The sequence below is a fragment of the Macrotis lagotis genome, chromosome X (genome assembly GCF_037893015.1).
Source record: "Macrotis lagotis isolate mMagLag1 chromosome X, bilby.v1.9.chrom.fasta, whole genome shotgun sequence".
Taxonomy (NCBI): Eukaryota; Metazoa; Chordata; class Mammalia; order Peramelemorphia; family Peramelidae; genus Macrotis; species Macrotis lagotis.
Genome location: NC_133666.1, coordinates 214,148,603 through 214,167,386, shown reverse-complemented (window position 1 = coordinate 214,167,386; position 18,784 = coordinate 214,148,603).

Genomic DNA, 18,784 nt, shown 5'->3' with positions numbered 1-18,784 from the left:
GTATTAGAGGCCTGGAAGTCAGAGTATTCATGATGGATTCTTTTCTATGACTTGAGTTTCATTTGAGTGTCACAGACACTTGTGTATATTTATGTTTTCATACATGTCGATATGCACGCATGAGTATATATGTGTATTATATATAATATATACACACACACACACACACACTTATAAATGTCATTGTGTTTTTAAGTATTTTATGATCTACTAATACGCAATAGGACTTCGATGCTTTGAAGATCTTTAGGTTCATTTGTGTGGGTCCTCCAGTAACAGTGATCATGATCTTTCATTAATTGCTTAGATAAATCATGTGATTCTTAACTTTCTGAACAAGAACTTTGTTTAACTTAGGTTATTCTTTTTACAACAGATATATAGTTCATCAGTGGCTTTGTATTAAAAGCTTTTATACTATAATAGGACCCACTAGAACTCCAGTTCCAATGACATTGTTTTTGAGAATCCATACTCACTTCCATGGCTTAGATGTATCAGAGTAAGATTGTAAGAGAGGAACAAGAAATAACAATAATAAATGAAAATGTATTTCCTAGTGCATCCCACTTTTTGATTTTAATGAACTATTAAGTCTTACCTGATCTCCCCATTAGAATTTTCTCCCTGCCAATTTCTTGGTATTTATTTTTAATATACAATCTCTTTATATAATTGTAAACTATCTCCTCAAGTCAAGCTCCTTCATGGCAGGGACTATTTGAGTTTTGTCTTTGTATTCTCAGCACTTAATACATAGTAGGTATTAAATGAATACTTGTGCAATAACCATAATATGTGACATCATGTGCATAACTATTAACCAGGTTTTTAAAAATAGAGAACAAACTTCAAGTGAGAGAGTATTGAGAGTTTTCTTATCTAAGCTTACTTTATAAAGCAGCTAACTTAAAGCTAGTACATGCCTCATTTGGAACTTATACCACATCTAGGCTAAGGCAACTTCTCTTGACGGTTGTATTTTTCTTGTGACAAAGTGCCAACCCATGAATCCATCATTCTGCTACTGTGTGAGGCTGGAAGGACTACAGTTTAGTTGCGAACTAGGGCTGCATTTGATGCCAATGTCATGTTTAGGAACATTCCCATCTGTTTCCTTTTTCACTTTTCTCTCCAGAGAAAAAGAGGAGAGAGGGAGGGGGAATATGACAACTAAGCAAAGTTTTTCTGTCCCCAAGGAATAAACTTTTCAATTTTTAACAACATTGAGCTTAGTGTCTTATCCAAGGCGAGAATTGAAGCTGTTGTGTTTGAAATTTGTTCAGTTTCCAGTTCCTTGGATGCAAATATGTGTGTTAAAAAGTGATTTCTTTGATGAATCAAACACAGAACAATTACAGTAATTTCATTGTCTTTTTGTGAGAAATGAAGGGAATGGTTGCCAGGAGACTTAAGATGAAAAAGATTCTCTTACCATCTAAAAAAATGAAAGAAAGAAAAAAAAGAAAAACCCTTACATAGAAAATATTCATATCTGCATTCCCATATGACTAGAGCTTTCCACTTGGTTGGCCACACCAATAAAACTTGTCAAGGAAACAGTGCAGATATTTTATACCTACACATATTCTGAAGATAATCAGAAACAAAGCTTCTTCTTCCTAACCAATTTCAAAATCATGAAAGAAGGAAAATATCTTCAAATGATACCAATGTCTTTAATGTTAGGTCTTTAGCACTATTGTCTCTCCCCCAAAGATACAATATGAGTATGTTATTGTTTGAATGCCTGTGATTACAGTTTTATAAATTCATTTGTGATTGTTGATGCTTGAAATATTTCATTTGGCTTTTAATTTATATGAACAATATATTTGGGTTCACATCACATGACAGAAGACTTTTTGTGGTGGTTCTTTATTTCTACTGATCCATTGCTGGAAAAAACATTAACCACTAATTCATTAATTACTAGCCTCCTAGAAGAGTTTATCGGCAGCTAAAGAAAGTTCTAGGACTTTTCCTATCATTTGAAAAAAGCTGTTCTGCTTAAAAGAAAAGAAATAGTCTTAATGTTCAAACAACCTTTAACAAGTTTCCAGTCTCTTCCTATGTTTCCTATAAATCACTTGTTTGGTTCTTTTGTCTGGACAGACAAAGGACATTTGTCCTTAGCTGGTAGGAATAATGCTTGAAAAGCTTTGCCAGATTTCTTTTTATTACCAAAAAGAATTATCAATTAGCATTTTAAGGAAATACTTTTAAGGGTAATAAAACAAGGTGAATAAAACAAGAGAAGGTGATTATGTAACAGAATCCTTTGGGTCTTAACACTAGCATTATTCTTCCCCTAGAAGAAATACAGCTTTTGTTGTCTTGAATGAATGAATGACTACATATTTACTGAGGAAAATAGAAAGCAAAGTTCCTTATTTCGATTCCATTTTAAAAATCCCAAAAAAGGGAAAAAATATTCACAATTTTTCAATGTCTTCAATGTTAGATACTTACCAATGCTTCCTACCACTCTATTCCAAACTTGCCTCTCTGACAATCACAAGATTTCAATGTTAGTAAGTTTTTGTTTGAATGAAAATTATTTATTAAGTACTATATGCCAAGTTGTATTTCAGATCAGGGGATACAAACATAAAGGAGAAAGTGTCTTACCTCTAGGAAGTGTGTTTTGGTATGAGAAGTCATGGAATGATTAAGAGAATATTAGGAAGAATATGTTACTGTGTCCTTTCCAGAAAAAAAATGGCATCATCATTTGATTTCAAAATTATAGGAAGGGAGCAGTTAGGTGGTACAGTGAATAGAGCACCAGCCCTGGAGTCAGGAGGACCTGAGTTCAAATTTGACTTCAGACACCTAATAATTATCTATGTGTGGCCTTGGGCAAGAGACTTAACCCCATTGCCTTGAAAAGACCTAAAATAACCCTCCAAAATCAATCAAAATTATAGGAAGAAATGAAGAAGCAACAATGATGGCAAGAAAATAGTTGGGTAAGGCAGTTAGATGGAATGTGAAGTTTGATTGTTTGAAGTTATAGTGGATTATGTGTTTGCCCTCTAACCAGGACACCTCAAGCAGTGGTTCCAAAATTGAGATTAAGTCCTCATAGCATGGTCTAAATTAGTCTAAAGTGTATATAGAGTCAGGGTAGATAGCAAACCTGGTTCTGTTGATTTAATACTGAAAACTGACAAGTTAGAATAAACCAAATGGTAACATTATATTGCAGCAGAAAAAGAAGATACTATTTAAAAAATTTGGCTAAGTTTGCAACAATTTCACTGATTCACAAAGCTGTTCTTTTAAGGGATAATTCTTCTGCCAGTAAAATGCAATTCAATCAATATGACCTGTATTTCACAAATTAAACATATTTTCCAATTTACTGTTGGCAAAGCAGCTCTTTATCAGTCTTTTAGTTCCTCTGTACTTTGTCCGAGTTACTTTGGTCTATAATTCAGTATAAGAAAGGTGGAAAACAAAGGATTCCCTCCAACTTGTAACCAGGGTTTGAACTGGGGTTGATTCTGGCTAACCATGTGTGAAGGTTCACCACTTTGGTACTTTGTTGATGACAAAGCCTCTGTTTGCTTCCTGCATGTCTCAGTAATAAAAAAAGCTTAGTGCTGTGAGATGATACTTAGAATTCCTGAGCAGTAATAGCTGATGTCTAGGTGCATCTTTAAAAAGAGAATAACTTCACCATCTCTCTCTTCTTCACCTGACTCTCATTTATCAAGGAGCCCTCCTCCTGACTTTTTCCTCCTATGCCAGCAAGAAAGGAGAAATGTCTAGCATAGGCAAATGAAAACCATGTCCTACCCTAGATGTCTCTTCTGTTCTATTTTTTGATTAATTCTAGGTGAACATTGATCTTGAGTTGGTTGTAAGAAGTCTTGAAGGTAATTTCATGAATTAAAAAGGCCTGGGTCTAGGTCCAGTGGTTGGAAGTGGCAGAGAAAGTTACTGCATTGGACAATATGATTTCTGTCAAGAGGAGCACAAAACCTAGCCTGGAATCAGAATAGAATTGGACTTTGATAGTACAGTGCAGAGTCAAGTTCATGTTCAACAATGCAGCAAATTGCTTTTTTGCAGGATGAAGATTAATTACCAAATAACAGTAAAATTACTGAATTCAGTCTTGTCTTTTTGTCAATCTTTTCTTACAAGAATTTTGGATTTAGGATTTCTTTTGTGTGAAATGAATATCTGTTCATATTTTATATTTAGACCTTTTTATTCTCTCTTTTGAGGAGACACCATAAACAAACTTAAATTTAAATCATTAAATATACTTTTCCTTGCAGTAGGGAATATAACAAACTAAAAAGTGTGAAGGTTCTCTTTTTACTGGCCAGGTTCCCCTAGAATTGACCCCAGACCACCCAGAATGCCTAGATCCAGAGCAGAGAGAGTTCTTAGTTGATGAATAGGAGGTCAAAGTGCCCTAGTCCCTTGATACCAGGATCAGTTTTCTATTTTTTATATTCTCATTCTCCCACCCCCACATTTCTCCACCCCTACTCCCACTTCTCACATTTATTTCTCTGGTTTTCTTGTCTCCTTTGCTTTGTATAAGCAGTACTAGTATAGCAGAAAGAATTGGTCATGGAGTCCTGAATGCTTTGGATTGCACTACACTTTTTAGTCTTACTAGCTATGTAAGCATGGGCAAGTCTTTCCTTAGTCTTATCTGAAAAATGAAGATGATGTCACTTGCAATATGCCTTTCATTGGGTTAGTATGTATTAAAAAAGACCTAGGAAAATTGTTTGAAGAATCATAGATATTGAAATGTAAATTGAATCCACATGAGTTAATAAGACCAATAAAAGGAAGGATATCTATATCTATATCTATATCTATATCTATGTCTATGTCTATGTCTATGTCTATATCTATGTCTATATCTATATCTATATCTATATCTATATCTATATCTATCTATATCTATCTATCTATATATCAGGGATAAGAATGACCTAAGAGTGCCTTAGAGAATGACCATAATTAGTTGATGGAATCAGGTTGCTGATTCTGGAGAAAAATAGTGAAGACAAAATCTATAATAGCAAGAATCCAAAAGGTCAATAAGGCAGCACCTATGTAGGCTGTGTCAAAATACCATATGAAATGGCTGATGTGCTCTTAGACACTTGGGGTATGTCTACCATATGTAGAAATATGTAAGTGCAGAGGTTTTTTTTATGATCATGTGGACAGCTTAGAGGTTACTCCCATATAGAACATTAAGTTTACCCTGCAGGCACCTAGGAGTTACTACAGTCTCTATTTGTTAGTGTTCTTTCATTCAGTCATTTCTGACTCTTCATGCAACCAATATTGTTCATGGAATTTTCTTGGCAAAGATACTGGAATGGTTTGCAATTTCCTTCTCCAGTGGATTAAGGCAAACAGACATTAAGTGACTTACTTATGATTACACAGCTAGTAAGTTTCTGAGTCTAGATTTGAACTCAAAGTTTCCTGACTTTTATAGAGGCTTGTAATCTCTATAAAAGTCATAATATGACACCTAGTAGATAAATAGGGAGATCAGAGTGAGCTAGATATTGATATGATGACTTTTCCTTCCCCTCAAGATCTTGAGATTGAGAATGCTTCGTAGAAACTACTCATGAAAGAAAGCTATTGGGATATCCTACCAATACTGCTTTGTATAAGCAGTACTACTATAGCAGAAAAAAATTGGGGTATCCAATGGTGGTGGGGAGAAACAAAAGTAGGGAGAACAAAGATGCAGGCAGTAAGTACTCCTTTTAATGATTCCTTTTAATTCCAACATGCTCCCTTTAATTATTCTAATGTACACTTTTGTAGCATATTTGTAATATGTTTGCTTGTTGTGCAATTCAAAGAAAGGAGCTGGCATAGCCTTAACTTTGAATTTTATTTGGTGACTTGAACATTATAAATTAATCAATTTACCAATTAATAAGCATTTATGAAAGCTCTACTATATATTAGATACTATGTGCTAGATTCCAAGAATAGAAAAATAAAAAATATCCCACTCTAAGAATATGTTACAATTCTTTACATTTTTAATTCACATGATTACTATATTAATTTACTACTATATATTATATATTGTATACTATAAAAACAATATTGTTCAGAAAATAATTACAGGTAACCAAGTTATTCTAAGTATCATTCATAATCAAATCAACTACATAGGACCTATGAAAGAAGATGCTATTCACCTTCAGAGGAAAAAATGATAAATAGAAGGTTATGTAATATGGTTTTACATTTATTTATAAACCTGTATCAAATGTTAACTTTCTATTAGTGTGGAATAGGGAGGGAGACAGTTTGGAAGTGAAAAATGTAACAAAAAAATAAATAAAGTTAAAGTCACTCCAAACAAACAAAAGAAGAATTTATTACAATTGGTTTAACCAAATTGGAGGAGAAAAAACATAGAAGAAACCTGAGAAATATTGGTTCAATTGGTACAAGTGCTACAAAGAAAGAAACAAATACATAAGAAGACTTGAAAATGGGATAGAGAAAGGGAGCCAAAGAACACCAAGGGACTAAACTCCTAGCACTAATGTGAGGGCATGGGATCAGGAACACAAATGGAAATTTGGACTCAAAATAAAGGACCACTTCCAAAAAGACTATATAGCCAAGTAAGAGATGATGGAGGGATAATGGAGACTGAGAGTGCAAAAGATAATGGCTTCTGTTTTTTTCAGTAAAGTGAAAGACAAGCTCCTCAGTTTCACAGGGGTCAGAAAAAGAGAAAAGATATAGTAGTTTTGAGAAAAGAATTTTGGAATAGTTGTTTTGGAATCTATGATAGAGTTTATAAGGGAATAATAAAAAGAATATCATGTACCAGTGAGGAGCCATTTGAGATTTAATAACAAATTTGCAGTGAATCCACTAAGCATGGTTGTGACTTTATTTAGGCATTTCAGCAAAACAAGATTAAAAATGGAGAAATTCTGGGTTTACCCAGGTTTGGGTTTGGGGCAGAGATTACTGATAGGACAGAGATTCAAGAATTTTAAGGACAACTTGAAAAGAAATGAAAAGAAGAGTTGAATGGTATTTTTCACCTTAATGTTTCATATAGTAATAGAATATCCACAGTTGGGAAAAATCAGCCTAAAATTATAAAAATGTTTTCTAAGCATAAAATTCCATGGAAAAACATGAGTTGTATTTTAAAGAATAACTTGCCTTCTCAAAAAAAGAGTGCTAGTGGGAGACATATAGAATTTTAATGTGTGATTTAAAAAAAATACTTGTTTTAAAATTAATTTGTTTTTTATTTGTTAATCAATAATTCTTAGCTTTTCATAGTGATATTTTAGGGGTAGCCAGCTTATTTTTATTTTTCAGTTTATTCCTCTTAGAAATAGAAAAGGCTAAGAGCATGAGTCATTGATGGAATGTATTTTAGAAGCTAATTTTAGAATCCAAATTTAGATTTCCATTGCCTTTAAAAGAAGCCAAAAATGTCCAATCAGGCAACTCCTTTCCATTTCTAATGTGCATCAGAATAAGTTGCTGCCAGAAATAGGAGTGTAGATTCTGCAATGTATAGATTATTTAGCATAGTGCCTTATATACAGAAGGAGCTCAATAATTTTGAATATAAAGATACAATAGAAATTAGAATTTAGTAAAATGCAATTTACATTTTGTTCCTTCATTATGAATTTAAGAATAAAAATATTTTCATATAGACATCAGAACAAAAAAGGATAGCAAATGAAACTGAATCTCTATTTCATATTGCTTTAACACAAAAATATGAAATAAATTCTTGATGTTATTTTCAAAAATTTCCTATTTGTGCTTCTTTAGAGACTTTTTTTCCTGTACATTAAAAATAAAATATTTCAATGGCCCTCTTTTAGGGGCACTTTTGTCTCTCCACTTGCCATCCTCCCACCCCACCTAGCCCCCAATTAAAAACAAGTAAGTGTCATAGCAAAAGAGCATTGTTAGGCAAAGCAAATCCACACAGTGGCCAGGTTTGTTGCTGTTGCTTTCATTGTTATATATGCTTCTTTCTTTACCTTTTGGCTATCACTTCTCTGTCAGGAGGTAGCTAAATGCTTCATCACAAGTCTCATGGATATAGGATAGAAATTGGCATTTATTATTTCTTAATTCTTTCAAAGTACTTTTTCTTTACAATATTGTGTTTATAAAAATGGTTCTTCTGGTTCCACTCACTTCACTGTATCATTTTATATTACACATTCTCTGAAATCATCTGAAATCACCACTTTCATAATTTTTTATGGTGCGATAATATTTTATTATATTTACAGGGCACAATTTGTTTAGCTATCCCCCAAATAATGGGCAATACCTTTAGAGTCTAATTCTTCATTTTAATTTATTCCCCCTCTTTAAATCCTCCATTAAGTATCAAAAAGTTTATTTTACTTGTGGCTATCTACTTGTTGATATTCTCTTCCCTCAAACTCCTAACCTCACATTTTCATTTTTTCCTTTATTGAGTTTTCCTGCTCCAAACTGCTTGCATGTATATTCAACCCTCTTTTATGATGCCTGCTACCCCATCTCTACCTCCATGTTTGTACATCCACTCTTCGCTTCTTGTTTTACTAGTATATTTCCATGGCCTTCCCTCTTTGCCAAGAACTCCTTCAAACCTTCAGAAAAAGAGCCTGTGTCCTCTTAGGACTTCTGTTTTTCTTACTGAAATTTTTCATGACCATTAAAGTCTGAAGGAACAATTTGTTTCATTTTGCCCTCTAACTATATTAACACTACAACATTATAAAGTTTCTTGCTTAGGTAATTTTTGTCTTGAGGATAGTTTAATCTACATCTCCAGGCTATAAATGTGTTGAATCCCATGAGTGGTTGTTTCCAAAGTTTTGATCTATTTTTTATGACCTGTGTCAGAGCTGACCTGTGTCAGATCACCTCTTCTTAGTTGGGCTGGTGTCCCTTTGCTACTAAGGTTCACTGTATTACCATTGGACTCAAATAGCTTTAACATAGATACCCAAACATAGATCCCCAAACAGCTTGAAATATCTCAAACTTAAGTGATCCATCAGCCTCACCTTCCCTGAGTGGCAAGAATTACAGGGATGTGGCTACATGCCTAGTTCTAGAGTACTCTTGATTATTGAATTTGCACTTCAAAATTCCTGCTTAGTTCTGGTATTTTCTTTTTTCAAAATTTTTGTACAAGTGATTTTTAAAAATACATTACTAAAATATTCTTGTTAAAGAGTAAACATAATACCCCTCCCCCCAAAATATAGATCCTCATGAGAAATAATGTAAAAGAAAGAGAAAAAAAAAATGTGCTTCTGTCTGTGTTCTAATACCACCAGCTCTGTCTCAGGTGGTTCACAGCTTTTATGATAAGTCTATTACAAAAGCTGCTTCCATATTTTTCAAACTGTTGCTGTTACTGATCACAACTCTCTCCATCCATACCTCCCCACTACCATATTTTATCTCTCCTTTCACTCTGTCCCTCTTCTAAAATGTGCTGTAGGGTAGCTGAGTGGCTCAGTGAACTGATCACCAGCCCTGGGGCCAAGAGGCCCTGAACCCACTTACCACCCCAGAGACCTAGCAACCACCCAGCCCCGTGGCCCCAGACAAGCCACCCAATCCCAGCTTCTTGCAAGAAATAAAAAAGAAAATGTTTTATATCTGACTATTCTCTCCTATTATCCACCCTCTCCTCTATCACCCACATCCCTCCCTTCCCCCGTCCCCCTTCTCTTCTTTTTATTCTAGATGTCTGTACCCTATTGAGTGTATATGCTGTTTCCTCTCCTAGCCACCTCTGATGAGAGTGAAGGTTTCTTCATTCCCTCTTGCCTTCTCCCCTTCCATATCGTTGCAATAGCTCATTGCAATTAAAAAACTATCTTTTATATGAAATATCTTAATCTATTTCACCTCTCCTTTCTCTTCCTCCCAGTAATTTTCCTTTTAGCCATTGACTCCATTTTTATAATAGATTTTATCTTTAAATTCAGCTCTCTCCTGTGTTTCATCTATAAAAGCTCCTTCTATTGGCTCTATGAAATGAGAGATTTCATATGAGTATTATCAGTATCATTTTTCTATGCAGGAATACATGCAGTTCATCAACATTAAGTCCCTCATATTTTACCCTTCTCCTCCACTCTCTATGCTTCACCTGAATCTTGTATTTGAAGGTCAAACTTTCTGTTCAGCTCTGGTCATTTCAACAGGAACAATTGAAATTCCCCTGGTTCATTGAAAGTCAATCTTTTCCCCTGGAAGAGGATGTTCAGTTTTGCTGAGTAGTTGATTCTCTGTTGCATTCCAAGCTCTTTGGCCTTTTGGAATATTATATTCCAAGCCCTATGAGCCCTTAATGTAGTTACTGCTAAGTCCTATGTGGTCCTGAGTGTAGCTCCAGAATATTTGAATTATGTCCTTCTGGCTGCTTGTAATATTTTCTCTTCTACTTGGGAGTTCTTGGCTATAATATTCCTGGGGGTTGTTTTTTTTTGGAACTCTTTCTGGGGGAGATTGGTGGATTCTCTCAATTTCTATTTTGCCCTCTGCTTCTAGGATATCTAGGTAATTTTCCTGTAGGAATTCTTTAAAAATGAGGTCAAGGCTCTTTTCCTGATCATGACTTTCAGGTATCCCAATAATTTTTAAATAATCTTTCCTGAATTTGTCTTCCATATCAGTTGTTTTTTCAATGAGATGTTTCACATTTTCTTCTAATTTTTCATTCTTTTGGTGTTGAAGTAGTGTGTCTTGATTTCTCATAAAGTTATCAGCTTTCTTTAGCTCCATTCTACATCTGAGGAATTGGTTTTTCTTAGCTTTCTTATCTCTTTTACTATCTGGTCAGTTCTGCTTTTTAAAGCATTCTTCTCAATAGCTTTTTGAACTGTTTTATCCATTTGACCTTTGCTGGTTTTTAACATGTTATTTTCTTTAGCATTTTTTTTTGGATCTCCTTGACTAAGCTGCTGACTTCTTTTTCATGTTTTCCCTGCATCTCTCTCATTTCTTTTCCCAATTTTTCTTCTATCTCCCTTATTTGAGTTTCAAAATCTTTTTTGAGCTCTGTCATGGCCTGAGCCCAACTTCTGTTTATCTTGGAGTCTTTAGATGAAGGAGTTTGTACTTCCTCATCTTCAGATTGAATATTCTGATCCTTCTTGGGATCATGGACAATGTATTTATCAATGGTGTTCCTCTTTTTTCTCTGTTTACTCATTTCTCCAAGCTCTGGTCTTTTCATCAGAAATGCTTTAGTTTTTTCTTTTATATCATTAAAGCTCCAGTCTCTTCCCCTACCATAGGATTACACTCAACCTTGCTGAATAAGTATTATTGATCTTTAAGCTTTTTTTTTTTTAGGTTTTTGCAAGGCAAATGGGGTTAAGTGGCTTGCCCAAGGCCACACAGCTAGGTAATTATTAAGTGTCTGAGACCATATTTGAACCCAGGTACTCCTGATTCCAGGGCCGGTGCTTTATCCACTGTGCCACCTAGCCGCCCCTATCTTTAAGCTTTTAAAATTTTTTTTTGTCTTTTGGAATACTCTTTTCCAAGATGCATATTCTCTTTCCTCCCTTACAGTAAAAAAATATGACAAAATGGCTATAAGGCTATAAGAAAGTAATGGCCAATAATAAAAATTATTACAAATCTAGAGATCCTCCAAAAGAAAAGAGTGACTCTACAATACCCAACAAAGTCTCAAAAGGAGGAAATAGATTTTTCCATAGGTATTACATGAACATAACAGAATACAATTCTTTGATGACATATATTGTTTTATATCATATACCTCTTAAAATGTATATTATAAAAGTAGAATTGTATAATCTTTAACCTGTGCATCCTACTCAAGTTCTAAATTAAATACAAAATGATAGTATTACAGATTTCTTGGAGAAAAAGATGTTTCTTTGTAAAAAGATGTTTTTAACAACAGAAATGTTTCTTTTGATATGCACAAGAGTAAGTAATTGCTGGTTTTAAATTGTTATTATAAGGGAAAAGATTCTCAGAAAAGAAAAAAATACCTCTCATAAAGACAGTTATATGAAAGATTCTAAAGAAGCTTAGATTCCTGAGGGACATCCATTAACAACAGAGAAAATACCCAAATGGGATTTTAAACCAATGGGGAAAAAATCACTCCTCTATATTATGAAGGAGGATATAAGGAGCCTCATTCTTCCCCTGAAAGTACTCTTTATTCCTGAGGGCTCATCTTCCTAATTGTCAAGATCTCCCCAAAACCTTCAATTTAAGGAAGAGGCCCAGGTCAAAGATGTTTTCATTCTGCTTTAGTCTGCACTTCTGACACCACTCCACAGGATTTACTCTTCCCCACCCAGGCTATTTCTGGCTTACATCCCCTCCCCCATTCTTTTATTCATCATATTCCCTCATCAGGATGAAGGTCCTTGTGATAGTCTTTCTGTCATTTTCTCAGCACTTAGCACAGTGTCCAACCATTGCAAGCATGTACTGCTCAGTGACAGACTAACAAGAAAGATTAGGCTCAAATGAAGGTCAGCTTTTGGTTCTGAGGCTTTTTGGTTCTGAGGAAATGGCACAAGGAAACTTGGAACATTATTTTAAAGCTGGTTCCATCTCTTGTGGTTCCAATTAAGGGATGCAGGCTAGACCCTAAAGTCATGGACTTTTGGGAGGTAGACTGAACAGGGAAATAGACGACCATGAAATTTGAGGATAACCTATAGGAGCAGATCAAAGCTAGTGAGATCTGACTTAGGTTGTCCCAAGAGCCTTGAAACCAGAGGGATGTTGCTGATTTGGTAGTATCAGAATTTTCTTTTGTTTAAATTAATTAATTAATTTTTAATTTTGTAATTTTCCCCCTAATCTCACTTCCCTCCCCCCCCCCCACAGAAGACAGTCTGTTAGTCTTTACATTGTTTCCATGGTATACATTGATCTGAGTTGAATGACAGAGAAATCATAAATAAAATCAACAATAAAATCAAAAATAAAGTATGAGATAGTTAAATTACATAAGACAATTTTTTTTGAAACTAAAGGTAATAGTCTTTGGTCTTTGTTCAAACTCCATAATTTTGTCTCTGGATACAGATGGTATTCTCCATTGCAGATACCCCAAAATTGTGCTTGATGGTTGCACTGAAGGAATGAGCCAATCCATCAAGGTTGATCATCACTCCCATGTTGCTGTTAGGGTGTATAATGTTTTTCTTGTTCTGCTCATCTTACTCAGCATTAGTTCATGTAAATCCTTCCAAGTTTCCATGAATTCCCATCCCTCCTGGTTTCTAATAGAACAACAGTGTTCCATGACATACATATACCACAGTTTATTAAGCCATTCCCCAATTGATGAACATTCACTTGATTTCCAATTCTTTGCCCCTACAAACAGGGCTGCTATGAAAAATTTTGTACAAGTGATGCTTTTACTCTTTTTCTTAATCTCTTCAGGGTATAGACCTAGTAGTGGTATTGATGTATCAAAGGGTATTCACATTTTTGTTGCCCTTTGTGCATAATTCCAAATTGCTGTCCTGAAAGGTTGAATGCATTCACAGCTCCACCAACAATATACTAATGTCCTAGATTTCCCACATCCCTTCCAACATTGATCATTGTCCTTTCTGATCATATTGGCCAATCTGAGAGGTATGAAGTGGTAGCTCAGAGATGCTTTAATTTGCATTTTTCTAATAAGTAGTGATTAGAACAATTTTTCATATGACTATGGATTGCTTTGATTTTCTCATCTGTAAATTGCCTTTGCGTATCCTTTGACCATTTGCCAATTGGGAAATGACTTTTTTTTGAAATGTTGACTCAGTTCTCTGTATATTTTTGAAATGAATCAAAAATACTAGTTGTAAAAAATTATTTATCAATTAACTACATTTCTTTTGATCTTAGTTACAGTGGTTTTGTCAGCATCAGGATTTTCTACAAGTACTGCCTCCAACTTCCTGCTCCCAACTAGAACTAAGGTCCCAGTCTTGGACTATGGGAGAATATGAGATCCTGACTCCAGGCAACCTTGATCCAAGACTAGAACCATTTTAACTTTCCACTCTGAAGCAGGAGACAAGATATGAGCTTAACCACTCTAATAGTGCAAGCGGGGCCTGTGCCCAATATAATACAACATCCTAATTCAAGTGTAGAAGTAATAATTAGTCATGAATTTAATAAACAAAACAACCCCCTCCAAAAAATTTAACCTTCTATCTTGAAAAAAATGTTGTGCATAGTTTGAGGTAATCCCAAGATAAAATTCAATAATAATTCTGAAATAAGTCCAAGTAGAACTTTAGGAAAGAAAATGGATTTCCCACAGGGAGTCTATGAAAGAAGTAAAGGAATAAATAAAAAAATAAAATAAATAAAAAATAAAAAATGAAATTAGAGTGTTTGAAATGAGAATAAGCAACATGGAACAAAAAGTAGATTATCTTAGCTAAAGAGTTAACTACCCAGAAAAGAGAAAAGAATCATATAAGTCAGTGATTCAATGAGGCAACAAGAAATTTTAAATCAAAATCAAAAGACTGAAAAAATAGAACTAATGAAATTTATACTAGCAAAAGCAACTGTTTTAGAAAACAGAATGAGCAGAAATAGTTCAATAATCACTGGATTCCAAAGGAAAATTGCTTAGAGATATCAAAGAGCATGATAAAAATAGAAAAAATTCAGTTTTTACCTGAAAGAAAGCCCAAAATGAAAACTACCAAAATTATTATAACTCAAATCTCAGGTTTTCAGGTTAGAAGAAATTGCTGAAAGCAGCCAGAAGAGAACAAGTACAAAGAAAACAAAAGCAGTAGTGTTTATACAAAACTTAGCATCAATTTCTTTAATGGAAAAGAAATCTTGGAATATTGTATACAAAGTGGCAAAAGAAAAAAAGCTTTCATAAGAATAATTTATCCTGTAAAATAGAGTATAATTTCAAAGGGCTGAAAAGAGAGTGCTCATTCAATAAAAGATGGGATGCAGTATTTCTGCTCATAATAGGATAGAATCTTTGAAATGGAAAGGCAAGGAAAAAAAAAGAGAAACTTAGAATTTTAACTATCTTAGAGTTAATTGAAAGAGCAAAATGATAGGGAGGAATGTTATCACTGTGCCTTCAAAACTTCATTGTCCTTGAGAGCTAAAGAGAGAGCAAAGAGATAGACTCAGTGCCTAGAATTTTGTGTTGAAAAAAGGATCAAACTTAAATGGAGACTAAATAATATCATTTAAAAAATGTATGACCATAATAAACTATAGAAATAATAAATATTTATTAAACAAAATGATAACCATGACACAATATAATACAACCTGTGAAATATAGCCAAAAAATATTTTGAAGAAAATTCATATCTACAAGAAAATGATTAGTTAAGGAGAAGCAAGAGAAGAATAATTTAGATATAAAACAAAACCTCAAACAACAAATCAAAGAACCCCAAAATAAAAATAAAAATTGTCAAAATGAGAGATAAGTTAAAAATGAAAAACTTCATATTGAAATATTTAACAATGAATTAATAAGTAATTGAATTAATAATTTGAATATTCAATAAGATTGAGTTGTTTTTTGAAAAAAAGATAAAACATTAGCTAATTTGATTTTAAATAAGTCAAATCACCCATATGAAAAAAAAAACAAATGGGAGAATTGAAATTATTATAAACTCTTTTCCTTCTAATACGCTAACAAAGTAGATAACAAAAGAAATGGATGACTATTTACAAAAGAATATAAAAAAATCTAGATCAGCAGAATGAGAAATAGACCCAATCTCAGAACTTCAGGGGATTGGGGAACAGAACCTTATAAATTTATATAAATTTTATCAAACATTCACATGGAATTCAAATACTACAGTATATATATATTTGTAAAAATAAGTACTATTGACATTTCATAGCCTAATAAGTTGTCAGAGCTGCAGAATAATCAACTGCTTGGTACCCCTCACTTCAGCTCCCATTACTTGATTCCTTTCAGACAACAGATACCTTTCCCTGCTGAATATTGTTTCCACACCCATCCTTATGCTCAAAATGAAAGTCTTTAGCCTTGTTTTATTCTGATCCTCTCCTCACTTCTCCCTTCCCAATAATTGTTCATCAGAGGCAAATGGTTCTCACTAGTGAGATGATCAGAGAATCATCAATTATATTACATCTAGTAAGAAGTTGAATTATTCTAATTCAAGATTATTCCTTGGGGTCCATTGATTCTTGCCATTTAACTTGCTTCTGTGGAACCCTAGGCATTGACATATGATCTGACATGGTACATTAAGGATCCTGGACTTTGTCACCCTCTCTTTAAACCCTGGGTCCTGGGCCTTTCCATGTGCTCTGCAGTTAAATCTTTCAAAAATTTCCCCCTAATTAGAATTTAAGAATCTTGGAATCAGGAATTATCTATATTTTCTATTTATTATTTTCTATTATTCTATTTATTATTATTATTTAACATAGTGTTGTACATGTAGTAAACACTTAAAATGTTTTTCCATTTTATTTCATTACTTTTTATACAGTAATGGGTAACAAAATTATTCTATTGTTTGTCAATTTTTTCTCAAATCTTCCCTTCCTAAAGACACTCATTAGTAACATTTCTACCATCAAAACCTTTATATAAGATGGGGAAGTTTCCTTTTCTCCATTCCTTTTTCTAAGATTCCATGGGCAGCTGGAGGTCAACTGAAGGAGGAGATGGGAAGAGAATAAGAATTTATTTAGTGCTACTATGCCAGGTACCATGCTAAACAATTTGCACACATTATCTCAGTTGATCCTTGACAATAATCTTATGATATTAATTATTATCTCCATTTTATAGCTAAAGGACCTGAGGCAAATAGCATTTAAGTGACCAGTCACACAACTAGTAAGTGTCTAGGACTAAGGTTTTTCTGACTCTAGATCTAATATTCCAAGGACCAAACCACCTAGCTAACTTGGAACCAATAATGGTGACTTTGAATATATTAAATTCTTGAAATTGATTGATTGATTTTCTTCTTGTTCTGTTCCATGGCTTCCTTGTTTAAAACAAAAACAAAAACAAAAGCAACTGCACAATTTTACCTTGGCCTTCTTTTCTCTTTGAATGCAAACCCTGGTGACCTGAGGCATTGGCCTAAGAAGATATACTCATTAGTTGGCACATTGGATGAGCAGTTCCTAGGCACAGCATTCATCCATAGTACAAATTGTCTGCTCCAAGTCAGTGTTGAAATAATGACATTTTTCTGGCTCTGAGATCAATATTTTGCTTGGAATTCTTTAAAAATAGTATTGAACCAACCACTTGATTCCTAACCTTCAGCTATTCTGTTTCTGACCCACAGATGTAATCCTGGGCATTTACCTTACCTCGAATCTGCTTTGCCACTTTGCTAATGGCCCAAGTTCACCATTGGAATCTCATCTAAGATCCAGGAAATAATCCTAAAAAGGACATGGAAAGAAGAGAAGATACTGTTTTATTTAATCAATTTTGTTCATTTCAGGTAGTTCAAATGAAAAGTTATCTGAATGAGTTGGAAGGAGTTTAAACTATTGACCAAAATAAGATATGGAAACAATGTCTGGCTTTCAGTTTATATTCTCTGTTCTTCATTTTTACCTTCTTCAATTTTCTGTTCTTCATTTCTAATGGAAGGTGGCTGTAATAATGATATGAAAATATATTACATATATTTATATAAATATTAATATAGCATTAATAATATAATAAACATAACATATTATATAATGGGTATTTTATTTATAAAATATATTTTAAGATTTAATAGAATGAACTTATGCCTTGCCTCTTAAACCATACTGGATTGATATAGTTAGTGTTGCAATCAAATCGGGGTACAGCACAGCTGCTGCTGGGGTAGCAAAACCAATACAGTAGTGATTAGTTAGTAGAAAACAGGGAGGGGGATAAGCAGATGCCAAGCACTTGGGGGGGATGATTGATATAATTATATTTCTTTGCCTATTGAAAGGAGTTGAATAGTATGTAAAGATGGAAATAGCATACAAATTAACACCTCTTGTTTTTGTTAATATATTGGGCACCTCACTGACTTAACTGGAATCTGGGATGAAATCATCTAAAGCACATCCCAAGGTTGTCCTATTGGCTATCTGTCCAAATATTACTTTCTGGAACAGTTAGATTTTCTCTGGGCTGCAAGATTCCTTTTACTTTACAAGAGGATATATTTTCTCCATTACTTTGGAATCAATTGATTAATCATCAATATTTATTTCATACTTACTATGTTCCAAGCACTAGTACTCTAGTGCTAGTTAAAGAGGTTACAAATAAAAACAAAATAGTATTCCTATTTGAAATGAAGTTGAAAATGCCCATATAGCATAATGTAAAGTTAATAAATACAGATTTGCACAAAATAACTAAATATTAGGTTGCTCAGGAGAGAGGACTCTTAGGAGTCACCTTAGCATTTAGGAGATTCAGGAAAGGCTTCATGTATAAGTTGGTGCCTAAAAATATAATTGTAACTTCAGATTAATCAGAAAAATACTTTAAAGTTGAAATATTCCAGACTTGTGGAAACATTATTCTTGGGTTTAATGGGCTGTCCAATCACCCTCCAAGCCTATATGGATGGAAAGCTTGAGAGCATATTAATTTTAGGTTTTTTGTCAATGGTTCATTTTTGACAAGTCTAAATGGCTGCTTAGTATTTTCACTAAAAAAATGCCTCAAACACAATCTTGTGATAGGAGTTGG